Source organism: Bombina bombina, chromosome 1 (genome assembly GCF_027579735.1).
Source record: "Bombina bombina isolate aBomBom1 chromosome 1, aBomBom1.pri, whole genome shotgun sequence".
Taxonomy (NCBI): Eukaryota; Metazoa; Chordata; class Amphibia; order Anura; family Bombinatoridae; genus Bombina; species Bombina bombina.
This window is the reverse complement of record NC_069499.1, coordinates 985,534,692-985,551,375: the sequence shown is the minus strand read 5'-3', so window position 1 is coordinate 985,551,375 and position 16,684 is coordinate 985,534,692. Positions and strand designations below refer to the sequence as shown.

The 16,684-nt window shown below is 37.9% G+C and overlaps 1 protein-coding gene across 1 annotated transcript in view; it reads left to right on the top strand.

Moving 5' to 3' along the window:
* The first annotated feature begins 2,697 nt into the window (after positions 1-2,697).
* The window catches only part of CHRNA4 (cholinergic receptor nicotinic alpha 4 subunit), a 38,225-nt gene continuing 24,238 nt past the window's right edge, over positions 2,698-16,684 (top strand). Inside the window, exon 1 of the mRNA XM_053693125.1 lies at positions 2,698-2,783. The gene's annotated coding sequence lies outside the window, so the exon portion shown is untranslated. The remainder of the gene's footprint in view (positions 2,784-16,684) is intronic.

The following is a 16,684-nucleotide window of genomic DNA, read 5'->3' as shown; positions in this document are numbered from 1 at the left end:
AAGACCGTTGCTTCATAACTGCTGTTTCCGGTGAGCCTTAAGGCTCGTATGGAAACAGGGGAATCAGGGGCCATTGGGCCCTTGATAAATCAGCCCCTTAGCCTCATCTGACCATAACACCTTTTTTAATGTGGCCTCAGAATATTATAGGTGTGTTATGGCAAAGCTCAGTCGTGACTGCATGTGGCCTTTCTTGAGGAGTGGCTTTTTCTTTCAACCCTCTCATACAAGCCACATTTGTGGAGAATTTGTGATTTTGTTGTCACATGCACACAATGACCACTCTTTGTCATAAATTCCTGCAACTGCTTCAGAGTTGCTGTGGGCCTCTTTGTAGCCTCTGTGACCAGTTTCCTCCTGACTCTTTCATCCAGTTTGAGCGACGTCCTGCTCCAGAGAGGGTCTGTGTTGTACCAAATACCTTCCACTTCTTAATAATATAGTTCACTGTGCTTCTAGTCATTGATAAAGCTTTTGATATTTTCTTGTATCCATTTCCTGACTTGTGCCTGTTCACAACATTTCCTGGAGATCTTTTGACAGTGCCTTGCCACCAATAGTTGATTGTTTGCTTCAGTTGCACTACCAGGGACTGAGATGCTTCAGGAAAGCTCTTTTCATGCTGAGCTAATCAATATGCCCACAGCTGATCACAATTGAAGGTCACATGGCTTTGTGTGTGCCATTGAGAAGGTGATTAAATACACCTGATTGAGTTTACAAGTAATTTTAGGAGGGGGTGGTCCTTTTTCCAACTCAGTGATTCTGTTTTTTAATTGTCTTTATTTTTGACTGACATGTCGGTGTTATATCTTTCACTTGGATGTTATAAGTTGCACTGAGTAATTACAACTGGATAAACAAAAACTGTGCTTGTCTTTATTTCAGGCTGAAAAAGAAACAAAATGTGATTATTTTCAAGGGGGTGTTTCTTTTCAATACCCACTGTATATGCTTATACTGTGTATATATATATATATATATATATATATATATATATATATATATATATATATATATATATATATATATATGTTAATATGTGTATATACACATATAAACACATAAATATTTATGTATATATTCATATATATTGATTTATTGCTGCCCAACGCTGTGCGATTTGCCCCCTACGCTGCGCTAGGTGGTTTGCTGTGTATTTCTGCATCAGAACGAGGCTCCCATTGAAGCCTATTGAAGCACGCTCTTGTGAGCACAAAGCTTCTGGGCAATGTGAATACAAGCTTGCGTTTGAATTGGGATGCACTTATAGTACCAGCGCGCAATTTACATGTAAAGTAAGTATTCATGCAAATAGGTTTATATCTAAAATGTCTGAAATTAAATGCATTATGGAATGCAGGCATTTCATTATCTTTTAAGGGAGATCAGAGTGGATTTAATGGGACAAAAAAAGTATTTTTTTTTCTTTGCTTTTATCTAAAAGAGGGGAAATTAAAACAGGTTACTTTTTATTTTTGTAAAACTAATTAAACTCAGTACATTTATTTGAGGGATATAAAAAGCATACTAATTTAGCATGTTAAAAATTTAGTTTTTCATGGAAAAGCTTACCTATTATTTTAAAACTAACAGGAAGTGCAAGGGTCCTTGGAATAGGAGCTCACTAGTTGATAAGCAACAGTCTCTCCACCATATTGGTGAACAGAGACATTCCTGACAAGCAAATTGTTATAGCACATCAGCATCTGCTTCTAAAAACAAAACGCTGTAATGCTTCATAAAAAATAACCTCTTTTAGATGCAACAAATAAAATGTGACTTTAATATCCCTTTAAAGAACAGAAATTAATCTAGGAAAGTGACTGAAATGAGGAGAGAATGATGGAGTGTTTAAATCTCAAACAAAATCTGCAGCAGAGTTCCAAGGACCATGGAGATACTCATGACTGATTTGTATTACAGCCCCTAGTACGTGGTAATTATGACTGCTGGGTGCTATGCTCTGTTTAAATGACCCAGCTTGTGCTCAAATGGTAACATGATTCATTATAGCATTTTTGTATCTACCTTAGTGTATCTTGGATACATTTTACTAAATGGGAAGAAGGCTTTTACAGTGTGACATAACCAGAGGGAAAACTTAGAAGGAGAAACTATTTATAGAGATGTAATTTACCCTATTTGTATACAGTACATACCCCTGGGCCTCTATCACAGTCGCTCCCCTGTGGCCCTAAATGCACAGTGGTGCAGGAATTCCCAGTCTCTTTGCTGCTACTAAATTGCTGCTGCAGAGGTTCACATGTGTTTGGTCAGAAGGCGCAGAATTTGGGATCATTAGTGAAAACGAGAAACAGCAGCTGCCTGTGGATCCTGACAGCAGCTGGAGAATTGCTTTCATTCTGCTGAGCAACCTGTCGGAGACAGGGCGTCTGATGTCAAACTGTCTGACACAGAGACTGAAGATTGTTTTTCTAAAGATCAGTACAGATTTGCAGACAGATAGAACAGGTTAAAAAAAACAACATACCTGCACTATAAATAACGGGATCATTTTAATATTTTATTTAAGAGGAGCCATTGTTGGAAAGGAAATTGCAGGAATTAAAATGATGAAAAATGGAGGGGAAAAATATAAGAATATAAGAGCTTACAGATACTGTTAGTTTAAATCCAAAGTAAATAAAAGAATATTAGTTTTTCTAAATATATGGATTCTGAAATTACAACATACGAAGAGCCAGATTCTCTAAACCTCATTAGCATGGAAAGAAATAATATGCGGACCCTCGTCTGGGCAGACTGCACAGGATAATAAGGTATTTGAGGCTTCTTTCCCTTCCAATTACCCAATACATACTACTCAAAATTAACCCTTCATAGCCTCCAAAAAATGTAACTAATTACCTGAAATAAAGACCAGGACACAGTTGTATGGCGAAAGGAAAGGTCACACTTTTTATTGAATTTTGCTATTCCTGGCTTTAAAATTGGAGAGCAAAATTCAGCAATATTATAATCCTCTTATAACATAAACAATGCACCAGCATTAAACAACATGAATTTGGGTCCCACGTATCGGGAGGTGGACCACAACCCCCTGTGACAGGGCAGGAGGGGGAGAGGAGAACCCGAGGCATAGACCGCCCAATAGATAGACCACCGGATCACCCATCAGGGCTGGGTATGCCACGGAATCCTCCCACCCCCTCACTGCCCCATTCACGTGCCGGACCCGAACTTCACCGCCTGCAAATATTCCACGGTAGATGTAAAAAACAGATGCAATTAACTTATCCTCCAGACAGCGTAGACCACACAAGTCACCTGCTGACCTTTGGCTGCAGTTGTATTCTTCCCCATAAGGAGGAGCACGGGCGGTCTTACTTTGATTTAACCAACTAGTCAACGTTGTGCCCCTAGACGTGCTGATACTGCTCTCCTTCTTCCGTGACCTCTCCAGATTAGTCGATTGTTCTAATTTTGTTGATTTTAGGGAGCTAGGGTGGGAAAACAGAAAAAAAGGTTAGCGTGACCACTTCCTGCCCAACCCCACTATAAATACACTCACTATAAGCCCCTCCCTGCTTGCACACCTCCAATAGGCAACAGGTAATAAACATTTCCATGCCGTTCTAATCGTATTCACTCTTTACACTTATTTAAGTGTATTGTTTGAAACTTACACAACTTACACATGGTGAGGACAAACATTGAGATGGTTTAGGGTGCAGGTCTCAATATTGCATAGCAGGAAGGATCATACCACACTCTCTGGATTTCATTAACACGAAAATTGCTTAATTCACAAAGTGATGTTTTAGGGACTTCACCCATACATATGTAAAGGCACGCCCAGGTTAAACATCATCTTTATTATTTCATTTTAAAATAGTCAAACAATAAAGATCTGAGTGTCTTTTATACTTTTTCTATTTTTTTTCTATAGCTATACATTGAGTACCCAGGTATTTACAGATAATCCGTGGGTGAGTGCATGAACATTATAATTTATATATATATACACACACACACACTCAGAAACTGATTATTTTTTAAAACAAATTACTTAAGAAAGGAGCTTCTGACCCTTTATCTTCGGTGTTCAGCTAGTGTTATCCATATCTGAAGTCCTACATCTCCCACCTTCCTTTCCTCAATGGTTCTGAATGACAGATTTTTGTTAAATGAAAGGGGACATATCTGAAGCAGTGACAGACTGTAGAAACCCTCTACCTGCCATTGTGCATAGCTCTTGCCTTTTGCAATGAGCTTTCATCCAAACAGATAGTAGAATGGTAGGTGCGCGGCAGATAGGGTTACCAAATTTTCTTGAAAAAAATAAAGGCGACTTAAGAATTAACTAAAATTCATGCAGGCAATCGACATGTGTATGTATTTATATGTGTTTGTGCGTGTGTGTATGTATGTGTGTGTATTTATATGTGTTTGTGCGTGTGTGTATGTATGTGTGTGTATTTATATGTGTTTGTGTATGTATGTGTGTGTATTTATATGTGTTTGTGCATGTGTGTATTTCTATGTGTTTGTGCGTGTGTGTATGTATGTTTGTGTATTTATATGTGTTTGTGCATGTGTGTATGTATGTGTGTGTATTTATATGTGTTTGTGCGTGTGTGTATGTATGTGTGTGTATTTATATGTGTTTGTGTGTGTGTGTGTGTGTGTATGTATGTGTGTGTATTTATATGTGTTTGTGCGTGTGTGTATGTATGTGTGTGTATTTATACGTGTTTGTGCGTGTGTGTATTTATATGTGTTTGTGTGTGTGTGTGTGTGTATGTATGTATATGTATTTATATGTGTTTGTGCGTGTGTGTATGTATGTGTGTGTATTTATATGTGTTTGTGTATGTATGTGTGTATTTATATGTGTTTGTGCATGTTTGTATGTATGTGTGTGTATTTATATGTGTTTGTGCATGTGTGTATGTATGTGTGTGTATTTATATGTGTTTGTGCGTGTGTGTATGTATGTGTGTGTATTTATATGTGTTTGTGTGTGTGTTTATATGTGTTTGTGCGTGTGTGTATGTATGTGTGTGTATTTATATGTGTTTGTGCTTGTGTGTATTTATATGTGTTTGTGCGTGTGTATATTTATATGTGTTTGTGCGTGTGTGTATATATGTGTGTGTATTTATATGTGTTTGTGCGTGTGTGTATGTATGTGTATGTATTTATATGTGTTTGTGCGTGTGTGTATGTGTGTGTATTTATATGTGTTTGTGCGTGTGTGTGTATTTATATGTGTTTGTGCGTGTGTGCATATATGTGTGTGTATTTATATGTGTTTGTGCGTGTGTGTATGTATGTGTGTGTATTTATATGTGTTTGTGCGTGTGTGTATTTATATGTGTTTGTGCGTGTGTGTATGTGTGTGTATTTATATGTGTTTGTGCGTGTGTGTATTTATATGTGTTTGTGCGTGTGTGTGTATTTATATGTGTTTGTGCGTGTGTATGTATGTGTGTGTATTTATATGTGTTTATGCGTGTGTCTATGTATGTGTATTTATATGTGTTTGTGCGTGTGTATGTATGTGTGTGTATTTGTATTTATATGTGTTTGTGCGTGTGTGTGTGTATGTATGTGTGTCTATGTACAGTATGTATTAGCCTCTGGGGGTAATGTTGTTGCCAAGGAGACAAAGCTGCTTACTATAATACCAGACGTGGACTCCTTGCCCAATGTGCTTAGAGGGATATGGCTGCACCTCACTGACGAGGCCCAAAGGAGGCCAAACGATCGTCTGGGGTTGTCATGTTCCTTGTTCAGAGGAGAATTGCCTGGTATTTCGGGGCTGGACTGACCATGTCGGCGGGATCAGACTGATATACTACAAGAAAGTTTTCCTCTGTGAAAAGCACAATTGGGCAGAAAGAAGCTACTACCAGGTGGCAACCGGGCCATAGAACAAGCTATTGATGCTGCTGTTCGTTCCTGGCAGACTGCTTCTCTTTCTGTTTTGCAAAGCTGCTTACTACCCATTCCACAACTAAATGAATATCAGATATTTGGAAAAATATCCTCCGGAAGTGAGCCATGCACACCCTCTTACAGTACCATCATACTTAAAGTGGTGATAAACGTGACGTTTTAAAATCAGGTCTGGAATCTAAGCAATAGTTTAAATGGACTTTAATTGATCACTTCTAATAAAGATGTGCTGTAACTTACTTTTTAATCTAGCCGTGCCATTCTAATACCCAGCGCTCCGGCCGCTCACTTCAAAACTCATATTTTTTGTGAGCTAATGGTTTGAACTGTTCTCCAATTGGCACTTTAGCTACAAAAAGTGCCATATAGTTAGAGCACCAATTGGAGAGCAGTTTAAACCATTAGCTCATAAAAATTATGAGTTTTGATGTGGGCGGCCGGAGCGCGGAGTATTAGATCGGCACGACTATATTAACCCTTTGAGTGCTAAGCACTTTCCCACCTGAGTTCTAAGGTTTTCTTAAATGGTTTATATTTTTTTTTTTACTTTTTTTTTATTTATTTCAGATCCCCAAGGTTAGGCGATTACCTTTCCAACGGTGGGTCTTGGCGGTCTGTAGCTGCTTAGATGCCTGAGATACAGGCTTCTAAGCAGCATGCCCCCTGCTCCTATATTTAACATTGTTAATGTTAAATAAAGTTGCGCGGTGACGTCATCACGTTTATTGCGCGTGCCATCACCACGCAAAACAGAAGCCCCGGCGATGCCTTTCATTATGCAGCACCGATCGCCGGGGTAGGAGCGGGTGGGAGCCCCCAGATCTCTCTCAAGTTGGGAGAGTGCTAGTGACGGCTCTGAGCCATCATTAGCACCAGAGTGGGAAACTCTGTGACGGCTCAGAGCCGTCATTAGCACTCAAGGGGTTAAAAAGTAAATTACAGCACATCATTAAGTGATTAATATATAAAGTAAAATATTGCTTAGATTCCAGACTTGATTTTAAAGCATGTCAAGTTTATCACCACTTTAACCCTTTTGTAAACAAGACAGCATGCCCTATCTATCCCAGTGAATCCTCTGATGCAGACACCAACCCCCCTCAATGATAAAGCTTATTTTGGGATTAGTTAGACCTGCAGTGTCAGTGCGCTGTTAAAGCTGCCTGCAATTGTCAAAGGTTTTCCCCCAAATGCAGTTGGAATTGTCTGCATCCAACTACAGTATTGCATGGGCACACAGACAAATCAAATCTCTAAGTAAAATATTTTTTACACAGAATACTGTTCCCACCAATCTTACATTTTATAAATATTGTTTTATACTTTAGAATCCTATTGAATTTTTTGCAAAATTCATTAATCAGAGCTGTATGAATATCAGAACAGCTCTGACTAATGAAGTTTGCAAATTAAATAGGACTTGAATGCTGCCCAGACTTTTACACACTATCAAGACAAGCCTTGTTTGACAAGGACTCTAATGCTGCCCTTTTAAGCCCCTCTAGCAAAAATCCTGACCAGTAGAAAGATATTCAAAATCTACATATTCATCTAGAACAAACAAAGCTGTGAAATATGTGTTTGTTCAGCTTCTATACGTTCACAATTCTATAAATAGATGAGACATCTTCTGTAGTATAGCTCAATGACTATGCAAAGAAAAACATTTCAGGGTGAAAATACCAACTAAATCTACTCTGGACAAGGTAAACAACAACTCTAGACATTTAACCCCTTAACCCAATGCGATGTATATATATATGTTGTGCTGTACTTTGTTTATCATACCACATAACGCATATATACGTCGGAGTTGCAGGAAGCTCCAGCAGTTTCTGCTGTTAAATTACAGCCACGTGCTGGAGTTCCTGAGCTCATAGCATCTGCCTGCATATGGAACCGGAGCGCAATTGGTGCTAAGGATCCATACGAAGATAGATGCCAGATCGTTACAGACATTGACACTGTGTGTTTGACCATCTGTAACGATCATCTGCTGATGCCGGCGGGAGGTGTGGAAGGGAATCCGGGAGGTGGTGTGCGGTCCAGCAGTGGAGGAGAGAGGGAGGGGAGTGGGAAGACTCTACACTACAGAAAATAAAAATAAAGGCAGTGGGAGGGATGGGGAGTTACGCTACAGAAAAAGGTGTGGGGGGGTCCCTAACCAATGATCACTGGAGCTGCCAGTACCTAAGATGGCGGACTCTAGTTAGAGGGGGGAGCATTAGAGAGCTATTTGGGAGGCATCCAGGAAGAGGGCAAGGGGGATCCTACACTGCAGAAAAAAAATATAATAAAATAACAATAATAAAAAAAATGCTGATTACCTATTCACTGCCGCGCTCAGTAAGTAACGCGCTATTCCTCCTCCTGAATTCCCACTCTCTGCATTTAGCATGGATATTCAGGAGGCCTAGAAATGCCTCCAACGTGAGAGGAGAAAATAGGGAGACTGCGTAACACATACAGGAGCCAGGAGACATTGAAAATTTGGGCTTAAAGGCACAGTCTACCTGAATAGTGATATTGTTTAAAAAAAATAGACAATCCATTTATTACCCATTCCCCAGTTTTGCACAACCAATGTTGTTACATTAATACACTTTTTACCTCTGTGATTACCTTGTATCTAAATCTCTGCAGACTGCCCCCTTATCTCAGTCATTTTGACAAACTTGCATTTTAGCTAATCAGTGCTGACTGATAAATAACTCCACAGGAGTGAGCACAATGTTATCTTTATGACACACATGAACTAGTGCTATCTCAGTGCATTTTGACAGTATTTCACAGCCAGACCAGAGGCTTATGAGCCTGCCTAGGTTTAGCTTTAAACAAAGAATACCAAGAGAGCAAGCAAATGTGATGATACAAGTAAATAGGAAAGTTGATTAAAATGTCATGCCCTATCTGAATCATAAAGATTTCATTTTGTCCCTATAATTACAGAAGAACCTGGGAAATACGGGAGGGTTGGTAACCCTAATAGCAGCTGTAAAGAAAGGTCACCGCTCACGTCATGAGCTTATCTATCAGTTAGGTTGTGAAGGGGAGTTATTCAGCAATCACGCTAACAGTGGAAGTTATCTGCAGCGGTCACTGAACGACACTGCAGGGACCAGTGCAGCCATGAGACCTGCACCTCTCTCCAGCCTCGCATTTCACCCCAGGGCAATTGCACCCCCCTGCCCCCCCCCCCCTTTCCGGGTGTACATGAGCCCTTTGAATGTTGACGTTGTGGTTACATTTTAAAGATTGTTTTCAGATTTGACATATTTAAATATGAATTTTACTGCTTACATTATTTATTTTTAATTTTTAACATTAAAAAAATAATTTAAGAGCTTAGTCTAGATTCTCATGTTGCTGTTAGCTTTTAATTTAAATGTTGATACACACTATTAACATGAGTTTTAATACATAATGTAATTACGATTTTTACAGTGTGCATTCAATACGCTTTTCAGAACTATACTGTATATATCTGTCTCTCCTTCGCATACGGATATGTAGGTTGCATTTCTTAGTGAGATATCTAGCTATTAAAGGGATATAAAATACAAAAATGTTATTTTATGATACAGACAGAACATACAATTTTACAAACGTTTTCAATTTACTTCTGTTATCAAATCTGCTTTGTTTCCATGGTAACTGTTGATGAAATACCTAGGTAGGTGTCTGGAGCACTACACGACAGGAAATAGTGCTGCCATCTAGTGTTCTTGATAATGTATAACATTCTTGCAAAACTGCTGCCGTATAGTGCTCCAGCACTTCTAAGCATTCATTCTTGCTTGTCATCAAAAGATATCAAGAGAACGAAAAAATATGATAATAGAAGTACAATAGAAAGTAGTTTAAAATGTCATGTTTTATCTGAATTACGAAAGAAAAAATTTGGGTTTCATGACCCTTTAAAGGGACAGTCTAGTCAAAATTAAACTTTCATTATTCAGCTAGGACGTAATTTTAAACAACTTTCCAATTTACTTCTCATGGTATTCTTAGTGGAAAGCTTATCCTAGGTAGGCTCATATGCTAATTTCTAAACCCTTAAATGCTGCCTCTTATCTGAATGCCTTTTTATTTGTTTTTCACAACAGGAGACTGCTAGTTCATGTGAGCCATATAGATAACATTGTGCTCACGCTCAGGGAGTTATTTAAGAGTTAGTACAACACAGCACTATTTGGCTAAAATGCAAGTCAATAGATAATAAATAAAAAGTCATGTGATCAGCGGGCAGTCAGCAGATGCTTAGATACAAGGTAATCACAGAGGTAAAAAGTATATTAATATAACAGTGTTGGTTAAGAAAAACTGGGGAATGGGTAATAAAGGGATTATCTATCTTAAAACAATAAATATTCTGGTGTAGACTGTCCCTTTAAGGTAAAATTTGCTTTTAGAAAATGCCATGAAGGATCTTGTAGCACTGACAGGACTTTTTAGAGAATCTCACATAAGCTGCAACCTAACCAAACAAATCTTTGATAAACATTTATTTATAGTCCCAAAGTACTGAAACAAGGAACTTCTTGCATGTGTTTATTCACCAAAAAGCACAATCTGCTTCATTGTCCTTAATATAAAAGGGGAATAAATCATTTAAGATGCACACAGAGTGAATAATGTAGGAAGCTTACAGTGACTTTGGAAATATCTGACATTAGTTTTAGAAAATGGGTTTTCCCATGCATACAGCCTCCCTGTGTGCTTCGTACAGGTTTATTCTTTTGATAAATAATTAACCTCCCAGCAGTCTGAGGCAGCTAACTAACTAGTTGGTTGTAAGGGGCATAAATCTGAAAACATAAATATTTGCTAAGTGTAGATCATAATGCTGGCAGAGGGACCAATTAAAGCATTCTTTCATACAGTCTAATTGTGTCCTTTAGGAAAACTATGCATCAAATAGAAAGGTAAAACGCATGCTTTTCCATATCATTGTGTGATTATTGAACACGTTGTATTGAACTGCTTAAATATGTAACACAGAAAGGGTTTTAATAAGTCTACAACAGAGGATTTGAGAGCTATTATGTATAACTCTTGGAATCCAAGACTATGTCAGAATAATAAACAAAGGGATGTCTTATGCAATGAAATTCTCCCTCTGTAACAACCTATAGTAGCTGACTGGTAATAATTGTAAAAGGCTGATGTCCTTTATAATTTAAAAATGATGAGTGTCCATTCATGTTTGTGCATTTACTGAACTATGGGAATCCTTTATTAGGAATAAGGAGCTCCTACTTTGGTAAACAAATAGGTAAGATTGCCAGGTATCTTGTACCAGACCTCTCAGTATTTCATATAAAAAATATTTTGTTTCTTTTTTTATCTAATAAAAGGCAATTTAAAATGTGTTTTCTTTTCAAAATATGTGGCTGTGCTAAAAGACTGGGTGTGTCCCTGTTCAGTGAGCAGCCTATTGGCTCTATTTAAGAAGCTGCAAATGCATCAGGCTGATGCTTCTTTGCCTATACGCTCGTGTACCATCAGGGGGCAATGATAAATGCCGGGCGGAGAGGTCCACTATTGTCCGTCTGGCCTTTCATAAATGCACCCCTATGCATGAGATGCACAAACATAGATTTCCATTTAGTTTCAAAATTAATTTAAACAGCTAAAAATGAACATGATTAAGAACCCTTAGAGTTGTCTTTTTCTTGCTTAGACCCCATGTTGTAAATATATAATGGCCCTTTTTAAAGGATGTTTCTAAAGTCTTTTCATTAACTTTTTTAGTGTGCATGAGGACACATGGATGTCATCCCCATATTGCTTTTAGTGCATTTAGTGTTGTCATCCTGGGGGGTGGGCTGCTTTGGGAGATTATTATGGTGGCCTTTACAAGGTGGCCAAGCAGTCTGGAATTACCTAGGAATATATGGTTGTAGAGATGTGTCACTGTGTGTGGGCATGGTGAGGTCAGCAAGCCCCATAAACTTGCTAGGCTGCTGCAGGCAAAGAAGAGTAAATATAAAAACCTCAACTGCCTTAAAGGATTACTTTCTGTTATAATTTTTAAGCTAAACAACTAACATATTAAAGTTAATAAACATTAATTAAAACCTACTGACCTATATTTTCTCCAAAACGAAGTTTCATAACGTTCTAAAAGTTATATCTTTTATTCGCCGATGATGTCACGTTATCCTGCCCACTATTTTTAGCACTGTGTGTTCAAAATACTTAAACCAATAACTTTGTGTTTAAAGCGCCATTTTGAAACCTAGGTATTGTAAACGGATTGGTACAGAGCAAAGGATACCCACGGAGTGGGTTTGGAAAACAATTAAATTTGCAGACAAGATTTCTGATATACGGTAGAGATATGTTAATGAAATGCTATTGATAAAAAGCATATTTGGGGTAGTTAGTTAGTAACAGGCATAGAATATATTTACTTACAGTGGCCCTTTAAGGCCTAGATTGTGCATATTTAGATAAAGGAAGTGAACTGGAAAGTTGTTTAAAAGTGTGTTCTCTTATTGTCGGGTTTGGTCTCTAGGCACTTATAACAAGTCATTGAAAAGGTATAGAGAGCCCCAAGATCCCTTGATTTAAAACCCAGAAGCCCCTCTTTAAAATAAAGCCCATATATAGGTTGGAATGGCCAGATGATTACTATAATAATAGTGATCACCTGGCATAAAAATGTAAAAATAAAAAAAACAATGTATAGTTTGTATTGAATTTTCATTTAACAAAATACAGTAAAATATGAGCCGCATCTTATATCTCCAAAACAGTTCAATGCAGGGGTGCAAAATGGCCCCAGTAGTTAAGGCGTTAAATAAGGTCACCTGTGACAATACTTTGCTTGTCTGGTCTGGATGAAAGGTGAATAAGTCAGCAAAGCAAGTCGTGCAGCATGGGTCTGTAGCAGAGGTTATTGGGTCTACTAAATGAGTCTATAGCAGAGGTGATTAGGTTTTTCAGAATGGGTATGTAGTGGAGGTGATTGGGTCTGCAGCATGGGTCTGTAGCAGAGGTTATTGGGTCTACTAAATGAGTCTATAGCAGAGGTGATTAGGTTTTTCAGAATGGGTATGTAGTGGAGGTGATTGGGTCTGCAGACTGGGTCTGTAGCAGAGGTGATTGGGTCTGCTGAATGAGTCTGTAGCAGAGGTGATTGGGTCTGTAGCAGAGGTGATTGGGTCTACTGAATGAGTCTGTATTGGGTCTGCAGAATGGGTCTGTAGCAGAGGGGAATGGGTCTGTAGCAGAGGCGATTGGGTTTGCTGAATTAGTCTGTAGCAGAAGTGTTTGGGTCTGCAGAATGGGTCTGTAGCAGAGGTGATTGGGTCTGCTGAATGATTCTGTAGCAGAGGTGATTGGGTCTGCAGAATGGGTCTGTAGCAGAGGTGATTGGGTCTGCTGAATGATTCTGTAGCAGAGGTGATTGGGTCTGCAGAATGGGTCTGTAGCAGAAGTGATTGGGTCTGTAGCAGAGGTGATTGGGTCTGCAGAATGGGTCTGTAGAAGAGGCGATTGGTTCTGCTGACTTGGTCTGTAGCAGAGGTGATTGGGTCTGTAGAATGGGTCTGTAGCAAAGGTGATTGGTTCTGTAGAACGGGTCTGTAGCAGAGGTGATTGGGTCTGCAGAATGGGTCTGTAGCAGAGGTGATTGGGTCTGCAGAATGGGTCTGTTGCTGAGGTGATTGGGTCTGTATCAGAGGTGATTGGATCTGCAGAGTGGAATAAGAACAGGTGATTCTGGCCATAATATTTGATAATGCTAATACTGGTGTCAGACCCCATCTCCCACCACATATTCCAGTCTTTATTTTTATTTTATTTTTAAAGTCCCCTTTTTCCCTCTTTTAACACTTTTAGTTGCTGAATTGCAAATTCAGGGTGTCTGACACCTTTGAGAATAAGGGAAGCTAATAACTGCATCTGGAGTAGAGGTGAGCAGGTCAGAACACAAGCCTGGAGAAAAGAGTGCATGTTTATTACAGTGGAAACAGCATTGCCAGTATACTGTAAAGTCATTACCTAGCCCTAAATCAATGGAAGAAACAGTCATGAGATCTGAACTAGAACATGTCTTATAAGTGCTGATGTAGGTTGAAAGTCTACCTTTTGATAAATAAAACATGTGTGTGACTAATACTGGATGATAAATAAGAGAACCGTATAATAAAATGAACTCCTTGGTGCCTCATTGGTGACTTGTCACAATTTCACATTCTAGGGGTTTATTTTATTTAGGCACCTTAATGCAAGAAGTATATTTATATAAAATATTGATTTCATAAGGAATATTGTACATATCAGTTTTGTATATGTTGCTTTTAATCTGACTAGTGAAACTGCTTAAAATAAATTGAAAAATGTAGCTAGTACAGAAGATAGCTGTAAGTGAGATACCTGATTTGTGATTGGGGCTATATGTAACTATAGTTGCCAAGTGCCCAGTATTTACTTTTTTTTATTATTATTGAAACATGTACATCATATAATACATAAACTTTGCTCTAAAAAAAGATAAATAAATATACATTAAGGCATAATAAAACACAACAGTACAAAACAGTTCACAACAGTAACAGTGTGTGTCTAGATTTACAAAATCATAAAAGATTACATTCCAATCATCTCCGACTAATATATTCTCCCTACTTCTTCTTGAAACTAGTTACCTAGAATATGTCCTTCAAAAGCCGATACTTATTCTTGGTCAGTGGGCACCATACCCTCAAAAGACATTTAATAATTCTATATCTATGAAGTATTAGCTCTTGAGCTCAAGTACTTCTCCCAAGTAGTTGTTATCAATGTGTATGTATCTATACAATGATGATTTCTATATAAAAACGCCTCCATTTGTATCGAGTGGTTGTATTCCTTGCAGCCATTCAGCGACAGTTGGGGAATTAGTATATTTTCAGTGTCTAGCAATAAGAATCTTAAAACTATTGCTTGCTATGGTCACCAGTTTACTTTGTATGTTGGATAATCTTTCTGGTAGTTTATTAAATAACCAGAGACAGGGATCTAGTATTAGTGTTGTCCCTACTAAATTAGAAGTTTCCACCAATAATGTAGTCCATGTAGGTACAATTCTAGGGCATTACCGCCATATGTGGGCCAACTCTAGTTGTCAAGTGCCCAGTATTTAAATGGAAAGTCCAATATTTTAATTGGCTGTCCAGTAAACTATACATAAAAGTAGACAATTATCGGAGCCTTATGTGGGAATATTGTCAACAGTGCAAATTACAGAATGTCGATTGCACTGTCTGCCAAGTCTGTGAAAAAATATGGGAACATTTAAATGATATTGAGAGATCCAATCATTGCTCAGCTTTAGCAACACATTTTATCGATAGACATTTGGAAGATACACAAAATTTCAAATGGTGTGTTATTGAACAAGTTAGATGGATATCAAGAGGGGAAGATTAGAAAATCTCTTAACTTAGAGAGAGGCATTTTAGATTTGTTTCCTTGTGTACTGGAGTACCACTTAGTTTCAATATAGAAGGTGACATTATTCATTTCTGGTGAGGTCATTTCAAAAAAGATGTTTTGTCAACAAAGTATATTTAAGCATATAAAAGGTTAAGCATATAAAGGATAATGTAATATTATAGACCTATATCCCCTTTACATAACACAACTTATATATAGGGAATTTTTTTTTTTATAAAATGTGATAATTAGGTAATATATAAATATTGATAATAAAAAAAAGAGACCAAGTGTCCAGTAATAAACATACTCAATACAAATAATTCTCAGTGTAATCAGGTGTGCACAGTCCCACAGTCTTATAGACAGGCAGACGGGGATTCCCAACTATGATTGACTCCAACTTCTGTTCGCTATATGGCCTTAATTCCAGCACCCAAATGACAAGAAAGAAGTTACTCTATTACCTGCTCACTTTATTACTCTGAATCTGGTACTGTCTTCTTAGCGTGGGCATCAGCTGTGCCTCTCCAAGCGCCACTGGATCCTCCGACTTGAGTATAGCGTCCACACAGGTAGATTTCAGCTTACGGCTGTGTCTTAGTCACGTGATGGGTCTGAGGCCAATCAGATACTGCACACCTGCTCCTGCTTGAATCCAAGTATAACAACCAAACAGCCAAAGCTGGTATCCATAATATAGAAATGAGGGTAGAAGTCGTCTTGCAAATAAAATCAAGTTTATTGAGGTAAAGCATAAAACTGGGTAACACAAACAATTATTTATTTATTAAATATTTTATAAAATATTTTACCAGGAAGGATACATTGAAATTTCTCTCATTTCAAGTATGTCCTGGGATCAATCATAGGTTTCACATACAAAGAGTAGCACAGGACGGCTTACGTGTTTCGGCTGAAGAGCCTCAGTCATAGACTACTCTGCTATTACACATCCATCTTTAAAAAGTGTGCAAAACCATAGGATTTGTAAAAAAACAGTGACGTCCTTATGTGTTTGAGCCAATCATAGATACAATACTCAAAATTACAATGTTATAACATTTAGCATCATAAACACACTATTATACTGTAGATACATGGCTGGATCTAACAATAGGAAAATACCTGAAATTGAATAGTGGAAAAGGTATGAAAAATAGAGCTCAACCTCGCTATAATCATAAAGAGAAAGAGCGGTATCAACCTAGATGTACATAATAAATTGGGTAAAAGGAAAAGATAATACAAATTTGCTTACTGTAACTCATCTCAGCATTACATTACGTTACTGTTTCATACGGAAATTTATATAAAAAATGTATACAAG